A 19661-nucleotide genomic window follows, 5' to 3' on the forward strand; every position below is an offset into this window, starting at 1 on the left:
TTTTGTAATGTAAAAATAATTAATATTTTATTTTATTTTTGAATGAATATGTGTATATCATTTTTAAGTTATATTTTATTTCTTTTACGTTTCAATTATTTTTATACAAAACAATCAATAATTTACACTATTATTTCTCTTTATTTTTGTGTAGTATTCTTACACATTTATTGTCTCATTTCTTATATCACACTCTCTCCAACAAATAACTAAGAATATTTTTGATAGGTTAAATATTAATACAATATTGTAATGAATTTTGAAAAAAACAAAAAAAAAATAGAAATAAAATTGTCTTGCATATGCCATAAGACCAAGGATTATGTCACTTATGGTGATAACAATAAAAGAATAATTTTTGGTATATGCAAAGTCGAAGCATCACCTTTCACATCCATTGAAGATATTTTTTATGTTAAAGGACTAAAACACAATCTTCTAAGTATTACCCAACTTTGTGACAAAGGCTTCAAAATCAAGTTCACCAAGGATGAATGTTTGATTGAAGATGAAGTCACACATGAGGTAAAACTCAAAGGTACGAGATTTAATAATATATTTATGATTTACTTTGATGATTTGTCTTTGAAGGTAAAATGCCTCATGGTGAACAACAATGACGCATGACTATGGCATAAGAGAATTGCTCACATTCATATGGAACACTTGAATAAACTAGTCAAGTATGATCTTGTCATTGGATTGCCTAAGATGAAGTTTGTCAAAGATAGATTATATGATGCATGTAAAAAGGGAAAGCAAACCAAATCAACTTTCAAACCTAAAAATATGGTGTCCACTTCAAGGCCACTACAATTGTTGCATATGAACTTATTTGGTCCATCAAGAACAAGAAGTTTCAGAGGTAATGTATACGCTTTAGTTATTGTTGATGATTTTTCTAGATATACTTGGACATTCTTTTTAGTTCAGAAAAGTGATGCATTCAAGGCGTTCAAGAAGTATGCAAGGCAAATCCAAAATGAGAAATCACTAAAAATTGCCTCCATAAGAAGCGACCATGGCGAAGAATTCCAAAACGCCTCTTTTGAAGAATTTTACGAAGACACATGGAATCTTTCACAATTTCTCGGCACCAAGGACTCTTCAACAAAATGGAGTGGTGGAGATAAAGAATATGTCACTCGTGGAACTTGCAAGAACAATGCTTAGCGACTCGAACCTTCCAAAATATTTTTTGACGGATGCGGTAACCACGTCATGCTACGTAAGTAATAGAGTTATTATAAGACCTATTTAGAAAAAGACTCCTTATTAACTTTTCAAAGAAAGGAAACCAAACATTGTTTATTTTTATATTTTTGGATGCAAATGATTTGTCTTAAACAATGACAAATACAACCTCGGTAAGTTTGATGAAAAGTTCGATGAAGGTATTTTTCTTGGTTATTCTCTCTCTAGTAAAGCATATAGAATTTATAATAAACAAACTTTAACTATTGAAGAATCTATGCATATTTATTTCGATGAAACTAACTCTTCCAAATAGGGTGTTGCGTGATGATGATGATATTGTAGATGTTCCTCAAGAAGATACTTCCAAAGTCAACAACGGTAATCAAATGGAACATCATGAAGAACCAATTCAACATGAGTCAAATGATAATGATCTACCTAAAGAATGGAGAACTCATAGAGATTATCTAATTGATAAAGTCATTGGTGATATTAGTTAAGGCATTGCAACAAGATTAAATCTCAAAGATACATGCTTGAATATGGCGCTTGTTTCACAAATTGAACCTTCCAAAGTTGATGAAGCCTTAGGAGACGACCAATGGATAATTGTTGTGCAAGAAGAGTTAAACCAATTCGAAAGGAATCGAGTTTGAGAACTTGTCCCTAGGCCAAGTGGTAAACACATCATATATACCAGATGGATGGTAAAGAATAAGCTTGATGAGAATGGTATAATTGTTCGAAATAAAGCAAGGTTGGTGGCCCAAGGATACAATTAAGAGGAAGGCATTGATTTTGAAGAAACGTTCGCTTCGGTTGCAAGGTTATAAGCTATTCGTTTATTACTTGCTTATGCTTGTTCATTAAATTTTCAGTTATTCCAAATGGATGTCAAAAGCGCCTTCTTGAATGGATATATCAATGAAGAAGTCTATGTCAAACAACCCTCAGGATTTGAAGACTTCAAGAATCTTTCACATGTCTTCAAGTTGAAGAAAGCTCTTTATGGCTCAAAACAAGCACCAAGGGTGTAGTATGATAGACTTAGCAACTTTCTTTATGAAAGAGGATTTGAAAAGGTAAAGTTGACAAGACCTTGTTTATTAAGAAAATAAAAGGTAACACTTTATTGGTTCAAGTCTATGTTGACGACATCATATTCGGCTCAACAAACAAAGAAATGTGTGAAGAATTTTCATTGATGATGCAGGGAGAATTCGAGATGTCCATGATGGGTAAGATGAACTATTTTCTTTGACTCCGAATTAAGCAACTAAAGGATGGCATCTTCATCAACCAATCAAAGTACTACAAAGAGTTGTTAAAAAGATTTGACATGGATAGTTGCAAGTAAATGTCTACTCTAATGGGATCCAGAACTTATGTTGATCAAGATGAATCAGGTGTTTCGATTGATATCACAAAGTATCGAGGTATGATTGGTTCCTTACTATATTTAACGGCAAGCCGTCCTGATATAATGTTTAATGTGTGTCATTATGCGCGTTTCAAGCCAATCTAAGGAATCACATCTCACTGTTGTTAAAAGGATCATGAAGTATCTCAAAGGAACAACAAATGTCAGCCTATGGTATCCAAAAGGTAGTATATGTGATTTAGTTGGATAGTCTGACTCAGATTATGCAGGTTGCAAAACTGATAGAAAAAGTACAAGTGGAACATGTTACATCCTAGAAAATGCATTAGTTTCTTGGGCGTGTAAGAAACAAGCATGTGTTGCTCTTAGCACCGCAGAAGCAAAATACATAGCAGCACGAAGTTGTTGTGCTCAAATTCTATGGCTAAAGCAACAACTGAGTGATTTCAGACTAAATCTTGGATGCATACCACTTCGATGCAATAACACGAGTGCAATAAATATAACAAAGAATCCAGTAATGCATTCTCATACTAAACACATAGACATTTGACATCACTTCTTACATGATCATGTGCTCAAAGGCGATGTTGAAGTCTCGTTCATGGATATGCATAATCAGTTTACCGGCGTATTCACAAAACCTCTCCCGAAGGAATCATTTTACAAAAATCGGAGGGAACTTGGTATTTTAGATGATTGTGACATTTGATTATTCAAAATTAATCAATGCAAACACAAAGGTACACTCTCTCATTACCTCAATTGTTTATTTAAGATTTTATGTATGTGTTTTCTTATATGAGTTTTGAGAAAATTAATTTTTTGTGCCTTTATAATGTTTTTATAACATGTTTGCTTCATATAAAGTTGCCCAAGGATATTTAATAACATGTGTAATTGTTGGGTTCTAAAAATTCATTGCATACTGATCCTGGTGAACACTTTGTTTTTTTGTTATTGAGGTAATCAGTTACCTCTTATTCAGTAATCGATTACATGCTTGCTTGCGTGACTCATTGCAATATTTTTGCATAGTGTAACCGATTACACCTCTCAGGGTAATCGATTACACCTGAACGTTTTCCAAATGTTTGCTTTTAAATGTATTTGTTTCTTGTTTTTTGTTATGCTGAATTTTCTTGTTTTTAAGTTTATGTTTTAATCATTATATATGGACAAGTTGTTTTGTATTAAGTTATGTGTTTTTTGTTGTTTTGTTATTTGTTTATGTGTTCATATTATATGCTATATCATCATACAACATATGGTTGTTCATTGTTTAGTCTTTCCCATCCTTTTTGCTAATGATAAAGTGGGAGAAGATATATTTGGTTGTTGTATGTTTCTCTAACAATGCATCTAGCAATTACTTTAAAAATTCTCTCAATCATGGATCAAGGGGGAACTTCAATCAAGGGGGAGTTTCAATTGTTAGAGAAAGCAAAATTGGATAAAACTTTCAATAAATAGTTGTCATCATCAAAAGGGGGGAGAATGTGAAGATAAGCTTCTAAAAATGTTTTGATGAAGACATGTTCTACAAGTAAATGTGCATCGCAAAAAGAATGGTTCAAGACTCAAGCACAAGTCAAGCTTCACTTATAAAATAATTTAAAGTCTTGAAGATTTCTATTGAATTTATCAAATTATTAATATGTTCATTCAAGTGCTCAAGGTTTTCACTCATACATGTCATGTTTCATTTAGGCCTCTTAAATGTTTTCATTTGGCCTTACAATTCATTTTCAACTGCATTTTGTCATTCTGCCTTGATGGTAATCGGTTACCATGTTTGAAGTAACTGATTACCAGTTGTCTGCGTTGCCTTTTGTGACAATTTTTGTAACAGGTAATCAGTTACCATGTTTTGGATAATCGATTACATAGTGAAAATTTTCAAATTTTTTAACGTTGGTTAAGGTGTAACTGATTACACCATATTGGATAACCTATTACCATTGAACCAGTGGCAGAAAGAAATGCATTTTTTCATGAAAAACTTTTTTGAATTGTGTTCTTGAATCATGGTATCCATTCATGAATTATGACCATTTAGAAAGGTGTCTAAGTGTTATATATACCACATGTTTTCAGAATTTTAATACACCTCTTTCACACAAATATTTCAAATAATTCTTCTCTTTATCTTTTAAAAGTTTCTCAAGTGTTCTTGATTAAATTTTCTGGTGAAACTTTCTACACAGAATTTTCAATATACATTCATACAGTTTCATCCATATCATTCTTAGAGCACTTGTATGTCATAAAGCGAATTGATTTCTTGAAAGCAGAAAATCAATCAATAGATTGATATATTGTTCCATCTTTAAAAAACTTGTAAAAACTCATATTGTTCTTGTTATCCTTGTTGTCTAGGACTGTTGGAAACAAGAGAGTCATTAAGAGAGGATTGTTCTCTTAGTGGACTTAGTGAAAAATCCAAGAGGATTGTTCTTGGTGTTCTTATTAGAGTATGTATAGAAAGACTAAAATTTCATGTTCATAAGATCTAACAATAATAAAATCTCTTACATGTGGTAAGGGGACTGGAGCACTCTCGAATTGTGTGGGGAACCAATATACGTCTCAGTGTTCTTTACTTTATGCACTTTACTATTTCATTGCATAACCAAACCATAAAAGAAAGAACAAGTTTTCATAAAACCGATTTTTTTTCAAAGAACCTAATTCACCCCCTCTTAGGCGCATACTCAACTTACATGGTTATGTCTGCCTTTCCTCTTTCAAAACTATTTTCTTAATAACAATTTTATAATATCAAACTAAGAGGCTTGTTTAAGACTATACAATAACCATTTCAGTTTATAAAAATATTTAGAAAGTTGAATTTCTTAAAATCCACTTAGTAGTTCAACATACATTTATTCACTCATAAAATCATTCAAAATTTCCCTTTTTACATTATTTAATATAAAGTAATTATTGAACCAGGTACGATTTGAAGAATAATAACCTCTAAATATGAAGTTTTGATGATAACATTGTGATTAAGAATATTTGATAGTCTAATGTATTTTTTTTCACATTAGAACAATTTGAAATCATCTACAGAAAATAAAATCCACAGTTGTACATAGAGGGAATGATCATTTGTACCAGAGTCACCAATTTTGACCACTTAAACTTCAAGTATAAATCATCATTTACACTTAGATAATAGAAACAACCATCTACCCCAAATAGAAGCAATGATAATTTGTACCTAAGAAAGTGAGGTTGACCACCTGTCCACAAGAAAAATTTGATCATATGTGTCGTATCTCGAAAAATACGATCATTCGCGAAGTCGCGAAAAAAATAATTCGAACAGAGTCGCCACTGAACTTTATTTATTTCAAAAGAAGGAAGGGGGAAATATCGATAAAATCCTTAGAAAGTAAAAGAAGATGGTTTTCACAACCAAATTTAGGTTTGTGAGTCAATTATGCAATGAGAAGATATTAACACCCCCCACGTCCGTTGTACTTAACAAGAACTTTTTAGTTAGATTTGCAGTTGAATATTAGCTATTGCTAATTATTTTCTTCGAATGATAAATGATGTAAAAGAAAAGGGGTCACAAAAAATGTTTTAATTAGGGTGCTTGACGAGATTACAGGTCTCACTCCTACGTATCCTCGGGTACAATGAGGAATTCAAAACTTCGTAGTTCGGGGAAAGGCTACGGTTTATTGGTTTGTTTTATCAAACAAGTGTTTGTATCACACTCTTACGGTTAAACATTGACTTATTTGTTCGCGGGGGAGGCTTAAGTGCTAGTTTGTATTCGCATTAGAATGGACAAAATAATTTTCTTTTTTAAAAAGAGTTTGATCGTACAGGGGCGAGAAACTAAGTTGATATGCTGAATATTTTGTTGGACGAAGACTACTCGAATAGTCGAGTAAGATAACTTGTACCGAAATAATCGAGGTAAGGAATCGAAGGCTTTAGACCATTTCCCTTTTCTTCCTCAATTGGAAAAGCATTTGTTATTATTAAAGGGTTTTGGATGGATGACGAATACTCAAATGATCGAGTAAGGCAACTCGTATCCAAGTATTCGGGGAAGAAAATAGAAGGCTCTATACTACTTTATTTTCTGTTCAAGTTATTATAAAAGTGGATTTGATTTGATTTAATTATGAAAAGGAATTAAGGTGAATCGTGTTAGAAGTTTTTAAGGGATGACGATTATTCGAATATTTGAGTAATAGAACCCGTACTCGAACAATCGAGGAGAGGAATTGAAGGCTCGAGACCACCTCCCTTTTCATCTTTAATGAAATGGTGTTTAGGTGTAATTAAGTATTTTGATTTAAATTATAGAAAATCACTTGATGTTGATCGATGTTTTAATTTATGTCAAAGTGAAATGCAAGAAACGATTTGAGATAAAATTCGTTTGGCGTTGGACCAAGGTTTTTTTTAGAAGTCCATGTACCGTTGGACCAAGGGTTTTATATATTTGTATCGATGCTTTGTGATTCTTGAATTTCTTCAAGCTCTACTTTCCTCCCACTGATTCCTTTGGAAATAAAATCCTTTTCTAGGAAAACTCCAGTTCGAGCGACAAACACTTTGCCCTCAGAAGGATTGTAGAAGTAATACCCTCTTATTTCTTTAGGATACCCCACAAATAAGCATTTGTCAGATTTGGGCTCAAGCTTAGTTGAAATTTGTCGTTTCACATAAACTTCGCAACCCTAAATCTTCATGTAAGACATATGTGGTTTCTTACCATTCCATATCTCATATGGTGTCTTCTCAACCTTTTTGGATAGAACACGGTTAAGTGTGTAAGTTATTGTCAATTGTGCATGTCCCTAAAAGGAGTTTGGAAGATCGGTGTGACTCATCATGGATCAGACCATGTCTAACAGGGTTCGATTTCTTCTCTCAGATACACGTTCCATTGGGGTATTCCAGGAGGAGTAAGTTGGGATAGGATCCCACACTCTTTCAGATGGTCATCAAACTCTAGGCTTAAATACTCACCACCTCGATCTGATCGAAGAGTTTTAATATTCTTACCTAGTTGGTTTTGTACTTCAAAGGACTCTGATTTGTGTTTCATTAAATACACATAACCATATCTACTGAAATCATCAGTAAATGTGATGAAGTACTGAAAACCTCCTCTGGCTGGTATGTTCAGTGGTCTTCATACATCAATATGTATGAGGGCCAAAAGATCATTAGCTCTTTCACCTTTTCCTATGAATGGAGACTTTGTCATATTTCCAATTAAACAAGATCTGCATGTCTCATATGATTCATAATCAAAAGAGTCCAAGAGTCCATATTTATGGAGTTTGGAAATGCGTTTCTCATTTATGTGGCCTAATCGACAATGCCAAAGGTAAGTTAGATTTAACTCATTAGGTTTCATCTTTTTAGTATTAATGTTATAAATAAGCATTTCAAGATCAAGGACATATAGTCCATTGTTCATTTGTGCAGTAGCATAGAATATATCATTCAAATAAATTGAGCAACAATTGTTCTTTATTATAAATGAAAAACCAAACTTGTCCAAACAAGAAACAAAAATTATATTACTGCTAATTGCAGGTACATAATAATAGTTCTCTAACTGAATTATTAAACTATTAGGTAAAGTCAATACATAAGTTCCTACGGCTAAAGCAGCAACATTTGCTTCATTGCCAACTCGTAGGTCAACTTCACCTTTTTCCAGATCTCTACTCCTTTTTAGCCCCTGCACATTGGTACAAATGTGAGAACCGCATCCAGTATCTAATACCCATGATGCAAAAGTAGATAAATTAATTTCAATAACAAAAATACCTGAAGTTGAAGTCTCTACTCTATTCTTCTTATCTTCCAGGTACTTTGGGCAGTTTCTCTTCCAGTGTCCTGTCTTACCGCATTAGAAGCAGGTGCCTTCCTTTGTTATACCTCCACTGGGCTTCAAAGCAACAACAATGGGTTTGGGTTTGACAACTTCCTTGTCTTTCCCTTTATAACCTTGCTTGGTGCGTCTTTTGTTCTGTCTCTTTCCATTTCCGATCATCATAATGGACTTCTCTTTTGACTTTAGATTCTGCTCAGCAGTTCTTAACATGGCTAGCAGTTCAGGAAGAGATTTGTCCATATCATTCATATTGAAATTAAGGACAAATTGACTGAATCTATCTGGCAACGATTGCAAGATCAAATCAGTCGCAAGTTCCTTTCCGAGGGGAAAACCCAACCTCTCAAGGTTTTCCACATACCCAATCATCTTGAGCACATGGGGACCTACAGGGGCTCCCTCATCTAACTTGCCTTGAAAAAGGGCTTTTGAAACTTCAAACCTTTCATGGCTTGCTTGCTCTTGATAGAGCATTTTCAGGTGTTCGATCATATCGAACACTGCCATATTTTCATGTTGCTTTTGCAACTCTGAGTTCATGGTATCTAGCACGAGGCAAGCAGTTTCATTGGCATCATCGACATGCTTTTTATAAGCATCTCTTTCTGCATTAGGTGCAGAACTAGGAGGTTCCTCTTCAAGAACAGACTTCTCCAAGACATATAGCTTTCTATCATGTTTGAGGACAATCCTCATATTTCGGTGCTAATCTAGAAAATTTGTTCCAGGCAATTTTTCCTTGTCAATGATTGATCGCAAAATGTTGTTAGAGGTGTTTGTTGTCATGGTAATCTACATGAAAATAATGAAAATATAACTATCAATAACATATTTAATTAGGCCTTTAATTAAATATGCTCCCACTATTTTACTCAAAACAAATGACCCTCACCATTTGATTCGGAAAATCCCGTTGGAAGATTTTCTATTGGGTCGAGATCCACATTTCACTTTGTTTTAAGTCCGCGTAGGCGGATTACACAAAACTAGGTTATTTAGGTATGAACTCCTTCTAATTGTATCTAATACAACTCTCGAATATTTTAGTTGGGTGAATAACTCCTTATTCCAATCCATCACATGGATCATTTCCAACTCTTGCTTCTAAACATATATAATCTTATTATAATTTGTTTAGTTAAGTTTGACCCATTGTTTTAGCAATTGGATATTACAATTATCCCATCGCACCTTACTAATATAGAACATGCACCTCGCGTAGGCGAAACGTACATTATCCGATACTAGTCTTGATGAGTGCTAAAACTTGGAAAGCATAAACTTAATATTTAATTGGAGGGAATTTGCAATTATTCCGATCTCACCGGCTTATTTATCATATAAATCGTCTCTCACATGCATCAACATACATTCACATGCATCAACATACATAATGAAACAGTTATGGCCCCTAGCGCAATTGTTCTCCCAAGCCAATGAGAGAACCTAAGCTAACCTAATAACGATCTAAGCTTTTCCAGTAAGATCTTCAAGGTTATCTTCCTTTGATATTGTATTCTTCTATTTCTTCATAATATTATATTACATAAAAGCAACTCGTTTTACATACGAGGGAGTGAGATGAGAAAAGAAGTTACATTAAGAGATTAAAATAGAAGCCCGACACGCAGGTCGTATTTTAAAATCCCAAAACAAAATAAAGGAAAACTAAGTCCATAACCGATCACCACAAGACAATAATAATAAACACATTATTATTATTAATTTAAATTCTATTAATTAATTAAAACCAAATTAAATTTCGGCGACTGTAACACCTCAAAATTTGCCCTCCTCTCTTGGGACTAGCTTAGCATACTGCATATCATTTTGTAGGACATTAGGCAGTTGCATATTGCATATCATGAAATAAACAAGTCATCCTCTTAAGTCTTTCTCAAAAGATAGGGAGATTAAGAGATTCAGGCCGGAGGGTCTTATTGAATTGATCACCAACCATCTGAGGGTTTGTGCTTCAATTAGGGTTTTCTTGGTTCTTCAAGGAGGTTGAGCATTATCTTGGTTGCAAGGATACATCATCATCATCATGGTCATGTCCTTATCAAGGGGTTCATTATTCATGCTCAGTTTCTTTGGGATTAGGGTTTTGACCTCTGGTCAACCCTAATCAGTGTCATTCTACCAGTCAGGGTTTCTCAAGGAGATGGGGTTTATTTCTTGGATGGAGATCATATGGTCATTATCTTGGGCTTATTTGAGTTAGAGTTTCATTTTGGAGCCAATTCCTCAAGTGATAGAGGCTCAAGCTGATCAGAGCACTTCTAAGTCATCTGTCAACCAAAAAGTCAACAGAAAGTCAACTGTGGGTTTTGAACTGGGAAATTGATTTTTTTCATCCCATTCATGTTCCAACAATGTTTACTCATCATGTCAAATACATATCTTGAGGAATTTGAGGCCAGATCAAAAGTTTCCAAAAATGGAAAGTGACCTGTAATTGAAAGTTTCCAAAATTGGAAAGTTTTTGGTTCAAATTCAACTTGATCTTACATCATCAAAGAAGCCTCAAATGAATTTTTGTCCAACATGAAAGTTGAATATCTTTCTCTCCCATTTCCAAAAAGTCCAAGATCATGAATTTATGATGAATGGTTGAGGAAATATGATCAAATCATTGTCAAGTGTGCATGAAACTTCAAAAGGCCATAACTTTTGATTCATAACTCCAAATTTAGTGCCTCTTCTTGCATTTTGCTTGTCATGACATGTATTTTACAAATCATTCATTACATTGCATGAAAATTCATCACATGATCATATGCATATTCATGCTTATTTTGGAGGGAAACTTACAAATTCAAAATTGGTGCATTGTATGGACAAAATACCATTGCCATTGTGTTGATAAAATGATTTTGAGTGAATTTGACCATGCATTTGGTACTGTTCACGTATGCATTTGCCATGCACCACCAATTTTCATTTTTTGGTCACACACCTTGTTTTTGCTAATCACAATTAACCAAGCTTAATTAAGTTTTTCAGCATGATTAGGAGATCATATAAATACAAAAGCATAACATAATTTGAGGATTTTTTTCACCATTTCTAGATCTAAAATCCTCTTCCCTCCAAAATTTTCTCCCAATCCAAATTCAAATTTTTTCCACATAAGCCTTTGATTTTCTTCCATATTCTTGTTCTGTGATATTGATTTGGTGTAGATCAAGCCTTGGATCAGTGAATTCGAGCAGAAATTAAGCATAGCAAGCTCAAGAACAATGAACATGGAAGCTGTTATTTGAGCAAGATCTAAGTCACTACAAACTCCAATTTCTTCATAAAGCTTCATAACAGTGATAGAGGAGTGGATTTGAAGCTTGCCGGGCCTTGAAATTGCTGATTCCAGAAGTTGATCTTCAAGAGGTAGGTTTTTCGAAGCTCCTAATTCTCAAAACTTTTGCCATGATAGTGTAGATCCTTGCTTGCTGATTATGCTGATGGAAATTTCGTGTGAAATGGTGGCTTATTGGCTGAGATATGCTTGATTGAAGTTTTGTACATCAAAATGTTTTGTTTCGATTTGCAATGTATGTGATGAATTAACATGAATTGATGCTGGATTCTTGTTGTACATGTCACGAGCTTTTGATTGATATAAGTTTTGGCCAAATCTGGAAAAAAAATTGTGGATTGTTACTGTTCATCCACCGTCTTCATGAAGAAGACGGTGGTTTCCACCGTGCGCCGCCCTGCCTGTACAGGCCTAGGGTATACTGGTTCGTCCATGCAAATATTACTGTAGAAACGCCATTCAAGTTGCAAGCGCGCGTTCGATTCCCTCTGTTTTCATGTTATTTTGTTTAATTCATGCTGACCTAGCGCTTGCGTGTGCATCCAGTGGCCAATTCATTGGTCCATATCCATTTGACCGCTTCCACGCCAGCCTTGACTGTTGATGTGGCTTCCACGTCAATTATTGAAACGGAGCGTTTTGAGGATCACGGTTCGAATCCGGCTGATGCATTGCCATTTTATTAAATTCTTTTTATTATTTTCATGATATTTCAATGTTTATTTCATTTTTTCCATGATCTTCAAAAAATCACCAAAAATAGTATGATAATCCAATTAATTCCCAACCTTTTTCTACTTGTTCATGTGGATGTCTAGAATTTTATGGTGTTGATTTTAGGATTTTATCATTTCTGGAAATTAAATTGTGTTGAATTCTTTGAACATGTGTACATTTGGACCATGCCTCATTCAAACTAATGTGAAATGCTCAATAATGATCCAATTGCCATGAAATTTTACATGATGATTCTCAACATGTTGTGTGATTTTTGAGGCTTGGTTGTGCATTTTTATCATTTTTCATTTCTGTTTTAGGCACATGCTAATATGGTGTGACAATGTATGTCACACAATTTGATGTGGATCTTATTCATTTTCATTTCCTGACCAATTGAGCTCCTCTGTTTACAATTTTTGGCATGATGATTGTGTTTGATATGTTGTATGCTCATAAATTTTTCCATGATTGTTTGAGTCACTTCTGATTTAATATGGAATTTTGATTCTTGTTGACCAATTGTGTGCACCTCTTGCTTGCCTTGCCTTCTCTTGCACATGAAATGACTTTGCTTAATGCTTTTGACTTGGTCCTTTTTGGGACATGTTCTTATGTGTTTAAGGTTGCCTTATGTTGAGTTTTGGTTGCTGTTTTGACTTTTTGATTCACTTTTGACCCTAGGTTTTGCCCTAGGGGTTTGTACTCACAATTTGAGTTTTGCCTTTCAGGACCAAGCCTTTAGCTCCATGGTTGATGTTGCTTCCTCATTTGAGCTTTGTTTACTTGCTTTGTTTAACTAACCTTGTTGTTTTGTAGGTTATTTGAATGATGAAACAATTTGAGTTGCTTGCACTTTGTACCTTGCTTTGTGTAACACTGTTGATTGGGATTGTCTGATTGTTGTTATCTGTTGGTTGTTTGTCTGAATAGAATAATGATGGTTTAGCTTTTCTTACAGGTACTTTAGCCGCTTTAACTCATTATTTGAGTTGCTTTGCTTTGCTTGTGGTTGGCATACCACTTAGGTAATCTCTTGAACTCCATGTAGTCTGGAAGACCTGTCATGTTATTTTGGCAGGCACCTGTCTGAAGTCCTCCTTAAGAGGCAATGTTTGTGCTTGTTTATCTTTGTGCCTTGTACATGTAAAGACCTCCTAAGTGAAGAGGCATTGGCAGATAAAAGGGATGTGCAATCCATCCCCTGCTATTCCGTTGAGTCCTTCATCTTGCTCACACTATGTGTTGACGCATTTTGAATAAAAACCCAAAATCTTGTTGTGTCAGTCATGTGGAATAGAGTCTCACATTCTGGACTCCCACACCTTCTTTGTCTTGAGCTCACCCGGGCCGGGTTAAGAGCTATGAGGTCTTACCCTCATCTCCCATTTCATCTGCTCACCCTGACGGTCAATGTCAGTGGTTAAGAGCCTCAGACACCTTTCCAGTTGGCTTGTTTGTCAAGGTCGATATGACCCCTTGACTAAAGCCCAACCTTGCATGAGCCACTTGTTTGTGTATAGTGTGTGCTGATTGCTTTTGATGTTTATCTGTTTTGCTTCTCATCTCCTTTCTGTAGGAGTCGTATGATCAACTTTCAAGGAAGTTGAATGTACGTAGAGATAGACTTGAGTTGACTCACTGCCTGGGTGAGTCAAACTCTGGTTAGAAACCTCAACCTAGGACTATTGTGGATTACATGAAAACTATTAGGCTCGAGTCAGTCTCCCTTTTAGTTTGTTATTTCCCAGTCTCTGGTTAGGATAGAAGTTTCTCCCCTGTTCAGGGGAACTACGTCGCCCTGATCCTCATACCAGATGAGGTACGTAGGTAGGAGATCGTGCGAGATCTCTCCGGGCACCCTTTTTCTTTTTGCGTGTGTTTTGCCTTGCAGCTACTAGGTCCGAGTTCCCGACTCCCTTCTAGTCTGTGTGTTCAACCCTTTTCTTTTTCAACCTTTTTCTTTTTTGTGGTGTGTTAGGAGTCTGATGTAAGCCCAGCGATTGGCAGTCGGTTTCCTATTTGTGGTTTGTTTGGAGTCTGATGTAAGCCCAACGATTGGCATTCGGTTTCCTTGTTTGTTTGTTGTTTGGAGTCGGACGTAGGACCATCCATTGGCAGTCTGTTTCCATTTGTGTGTTTGCTTTGACGTCTCAGCGTCTGTGCGTGTGTTTTGTTTCGGCGTGCGTTAGCCGAACTATGGTAGCTCTGATTCTCATTCCAGATGAGATACGTAGGCATAGGATGCGATATCCTAGCGAGCCCCGTTCTCCTCTTCTTCCATCTGTGTTTTATTCCAGTGTGTGTGCATTCTTTGAGCAGTTATTCAGCAACCTTATTCTATTCCTTTCTGAGCGTGGATCCCGTCGAGTACGACGGACGTGAGGGGTGCTAATACCTTCCCCTTGCGTAACCGACTCCCGATCCTTGCATCTCCGGTCGTAAGACCATTTCCTTTCCAGGTTTACTTCGAGTGTTTCCTTTCCCTCCTTTGGGATAAATAACGCGCGGTGGCGGCTCTGTTTGTTTGTTTTTCCCGCCGGTTGTTTTTCGCGGATGCGACAGCTGGCGACTCTGCTGGGGATCTAACAGAGAAGTTGACCTCTTGCTGGTCCATCTTCCCTAAGCGAGTCAATCCTAGCGCTCTCTAGGATAGTTTTGGTTGCTTGTGCTGCTTTATTTATTGCATTTATGATTATTGTACTGTGTATATATTTGCATATATGTTTGCATGCATCGTATTATCATTGTGCTGATTCTGGACAGGTTTGGTTCCTCTGATTTGGGGTGGGTGTTCTGAGTGGGGCTAAAACCCAGGCCCGAGTATACACCTAGGATTAGCGTGGTCTCATGTTGCCTCTCATGTTAGGTCAATATGTTTTTGGCGACGTGACATACCACAAGCCTGACGAGGTTCATTTGAGAGTGCTCTTCCTTTGTGGAGTATCCACTTTGGTTGAGTCACTTCATCTGAGCTGGTGACTTCGATGACCGTTCTTTCCCGGATCTTTGGTTTAGACGATCTTATGAGAGCTGCAGCGGCACACCCAAAAGGGCAAACCCGTTGAGTATCTTGTCCGATTGTCGAGACCATTATCCGCCTTAGGATGACCTGATTAGAATTCACCTGTGAGGGGAGGGTTTGATTCTTACATATGCATGTTCTGATGGTGACTTTGATGGTGACCAATGGTTCAGTTATTGATCAGAGTCCTGTTTATAAGTCGGATTTATGGATTTATTTCTGAGACGCCGGAGTTCTGTCCGTGGTATTTATCAGTGGGGATCCGTTTATTTCAGGATTCCCTGGGTTGATACAAATGATTTTGTGGTTATCAATTCAGTGATTGTCTGGTGATGATGGTGATATATCCTCTTGTTCCGTTTATTTCGGAACCTCCCAAGTTGGATTTATGGTTATTCAGTACCTCAGATGGTTGTGATTAGTTCAGAGACTGGGGCTTCCGTACAGTTGATGTTCAGATGACTTGGAGGGTGGGACATTGCATTGTATTCATGCATCCGCATCATTCCCATTTTGCATTTATCTGCATCTAACTCATATTTATCCATATGCAGGGGACATTCTTGATTGAGATCCTGGTTGAGAGACTTTTTGTTCCAGATATAAGGACCGGCTTGAAAAACGATGTTGTCTACAGTTTCTTCGACCCGAAGATTAGTGTGTTGAGAGATATGATAGCATTGATTACACCTGACCGTGTGGGGATGTTTCGTGAGACTCATGGAGGTATTCTGAAGTTGGTTTTCAGGCTCACAGATATAGATAGGAGTGCCATCCATACTCTTCTTCAGTTTTATGACCCGGGCTTGAGATGCTTTGTGTTCCCGGATTACCTGTTGGGACTTTTGATGGAGGATTATGCCAGCATTCTGGGTATTCAGATCAGAGACCAGATTCCATTCTATGTCACTAAGGAAGAACCTGATGTTGTTGGGATTTCTCGTGCTCTTTATTTGAGCCCAGAGGTGACTAAGGGGGGTTTGAAGGAGAAGGGAAAGTTTCCCGGTTTTCATCTGAGTTTCTTGGAGGCCAAAGCCAAGGAGCATGATGTTTTGGATAATTGGAAGACCGTTTGTGCTTTGATTGCTGTGAGCATCTATGGAATCATCATGTTTCCTAACCAGAAGAACTTTGTGGACATTAATGCCATCAGGTTGTTTATGCAGAGGAATCCTATTCCTACTTTGGTCAAAGATGTCTATTACTCGGTCCATAATCGGAACGAGAAGCGGCGTGGGGGATTGATTCGATGTTGTGCTCAACTGTTGTACAAATGGTTCATGGGGTATTTGCCTTCCAGAGGTGCCTTTGTCTTTCTTGATCCTACTGTCAAATGGTCAATCAGGTTGATGGGTTTGCGAGCCAAGGACATAGCTTGGACTCACAATGGTATGGCTGGACGAGATTTCATCTATAGTTGTGGGAGTCTTCCCAATGTGCCTCTTATAGGAGTTCAAGGTTGCATTAATTACAACCCGACGCTTCTTAGGAGACAAATGGGGTATGCCATGGAGGTTCCTCCTCTCGAGCGAGAGATTCAGGAGTCTTTCTATTTCCCGACTGAGGGTAATCCGACATGGTTGAGGCAAGTGTTTGGGGCATGACGCAACGTTCAGAGAAAGGGCAAGGTTCCTTTTGGTAGGGTTAACAGTAGGTCTTTTCCTCTGTTTGATGATTGGCTGAGGAAGAGGATTGAGCTCACGCATCTACCATTTTCTGGGGGTGATCCTTGGTGTCCCTTGATTGAGGGGCCATGTTCTTCTGTCAGCATGGAAGAGTTTCTTGAGATGAAGAGGGAGAGGGATCAGCTGCAGGCAGAGAAGACTGAGTTGGAGATGAGTGTTGCTAGAATTCAAATGGCTAATCAGGAAATCAAAGGGAAAATAGAATACCAGGATAAGAGACATGCCTTTTGTTGGTGTAAGCCCTAGAGGCCAATACTTTTGGTACTTGTATCGAATTATTTATTAATAATAAAAGGCATTTTCTTTATTATGGTTGATTAATAAAGTCCCTAGAATAGATAGCCCGTTTAATGTATTAAGTGTGACTTAATCATGAGAACACATTAAACATAAGGACATTATTCTTAAAGTATTCGTAGTCGAGCTTTAGTGTGAAGTGGGATAACATTAAAGCATTAAGACTATTATGTTTGTAGACTGATGATCACATCTCATGGATCATGGATAAAGAGTTATCAAGTCTTAAACATAGGTATGAATATTAGGAGTAATATTTATACCGGATTGACCCGCTATGAGAATATTATATAGAAAGTTATGCAAAGTGTCATAAGTTATTCTCATGGTGATAATAGTGTATACCACTCTTCGACCTGAAACCACTATGGATCCTAGATGTAGAGTCAAGTGCTTTGTTGTTGATCCAACATTGTCCGTAACTGGATAACCATAAAGACAGTTGATGGGTACTCCACAAAGCATGCTGAGGGACTAGAGTGTCCTAGATGGAATTTGCCCATCTTGCGTAACAGGATAAATGTCTATGGGCCCAATATTGAACTGGACAAGGATGACACGGTCTATACCTTGTGTTCAATATAGACATAAGGGCAAAGGGGTAATTATACACATGATTATTATCACAGGAGGTTTTGTCAGATCACATGACATTTTCGTGACTTGGGTAGCAGTGATGTGTTGCTAGATACCGCTCACTGTTTATTATGTTAAATGCGTGATTTAATATAATTGCCAACGTCGCGAAAACCTATAGGGTCACACACAAAGGACGGATTGATGAGAGATAGAATAATTAAGGAACATCGTAAGGTACGGTGTACTTAAGTAGAATACGAAATATGGTAATGTACCAAATACTTAAGTGATTTTGACATGTTATGAGATATGGGCCAAAATGCACTTAAGTGGGCTTTTTGGCTTGAAGCCCACACAAGTGGTTCTATAAATAGAACCCCTTGGGTAGAAGCATTGTCACTCCACAGTAACTCACTGAGACAGAAAACACAACTGAAGAGTTGGAATTTCGTATCTCTCTCTCACTCAAAGCCTTCATTCATAACAGCTAGCACTGCGATTGAACGAATCCGTTCGTGTGGACTGAGTAAAGACGTTGTCATCATTCAACGTTCGTGATCGCCCCGTGGATCTGTATCAAAGGTTTTGATCATTATCAGAGATCTGCACCAAAGGTTTGAATCGCCACAAGAGGTAATGATTCTATCACTGATCATGCCCATTCGTAAGGATCACTAAATGGAGAAATTTTTAAATTCCGCTGCGCCTTGGATGGCAATTCTCCTACAGTGGTATCAGAGCCACTTACGAAACCATGAATCTGATATTTATTTTTGTTCTGTAATAATATGATTAAAGATAGAATGAATCAAAGGTTAAATTGAGATCGATCAAGTTACATATATGTGATATATGTAATCCTGATGCAAAATACATTATATATGATATAGTGTTCTCGTTTCGTTCATTCAAACCCTCGATGATTGTTTTCCTTTGAGCGATCAATGGTTGTTTGCTTCTTGATCCGACATTAGTATGGTGAAGCAATGACGTGTTGATCAATCATACTGAATTAACAATCGAGATGTGTTTGACGGTCTGAAATTGGTGCATCAGGGTTAGTGACGGCACAAGGGTTGTGTTGTCAGAGAGTTATGCGATTGGGGTTTGACTGCACAAGAGTTGTGCGTTCTAAACACTTTTCCGAACAGTGTTAACCGGTTGACGCGTATGGTTAACCGGTTAACGAGAAACTGAATAAAGCCTTCTAAACATTTTTTGGAACAGTGTTAACCGGTTAACGCATATGGTTAACCAGTTAACGCAATGCGAAATATTTTTTTTTTAATTTTCAAACAGTGTTAACCGGTTAACGTATTTGGTTAACCGGTTAACGCAAGGCGGAAAACAGTTTTCCAAGACATTTTCAAACAGTGTTAACTAGTTAACGCATATGGTTAACCGGTTAACGCAAGGCAGAAAACAATTTTCTAAAAGTTTTCAAACAGTGTTAACCGGTTAACGCATATGGTTAACCGGTTAACGCAAGGAAAAACTCACCCGTTCGGCTAGAAAAAATGCTTTGAAGTATCAAGTGTTGATACGAAAAACGACGTCAGTTTTAAATGAATTGTTCATTAAAA

Source organism: Lathyrus oleraceus, chromosome 7, assembly GCF_024323335.1.
Source record: "Lathyrus oleraceus cultivar Zhongwan6 chromosome 7, CAAS_Psat_ZW6_1.0, whole genome shotgun sequence".
Lineage (NCBI taxonomy): Eukaryota > Viridiplantae > Streptophyta > Magnoliopsida > Fabales > Fabaceae > Lathyrus > Lathyrus oleraceus.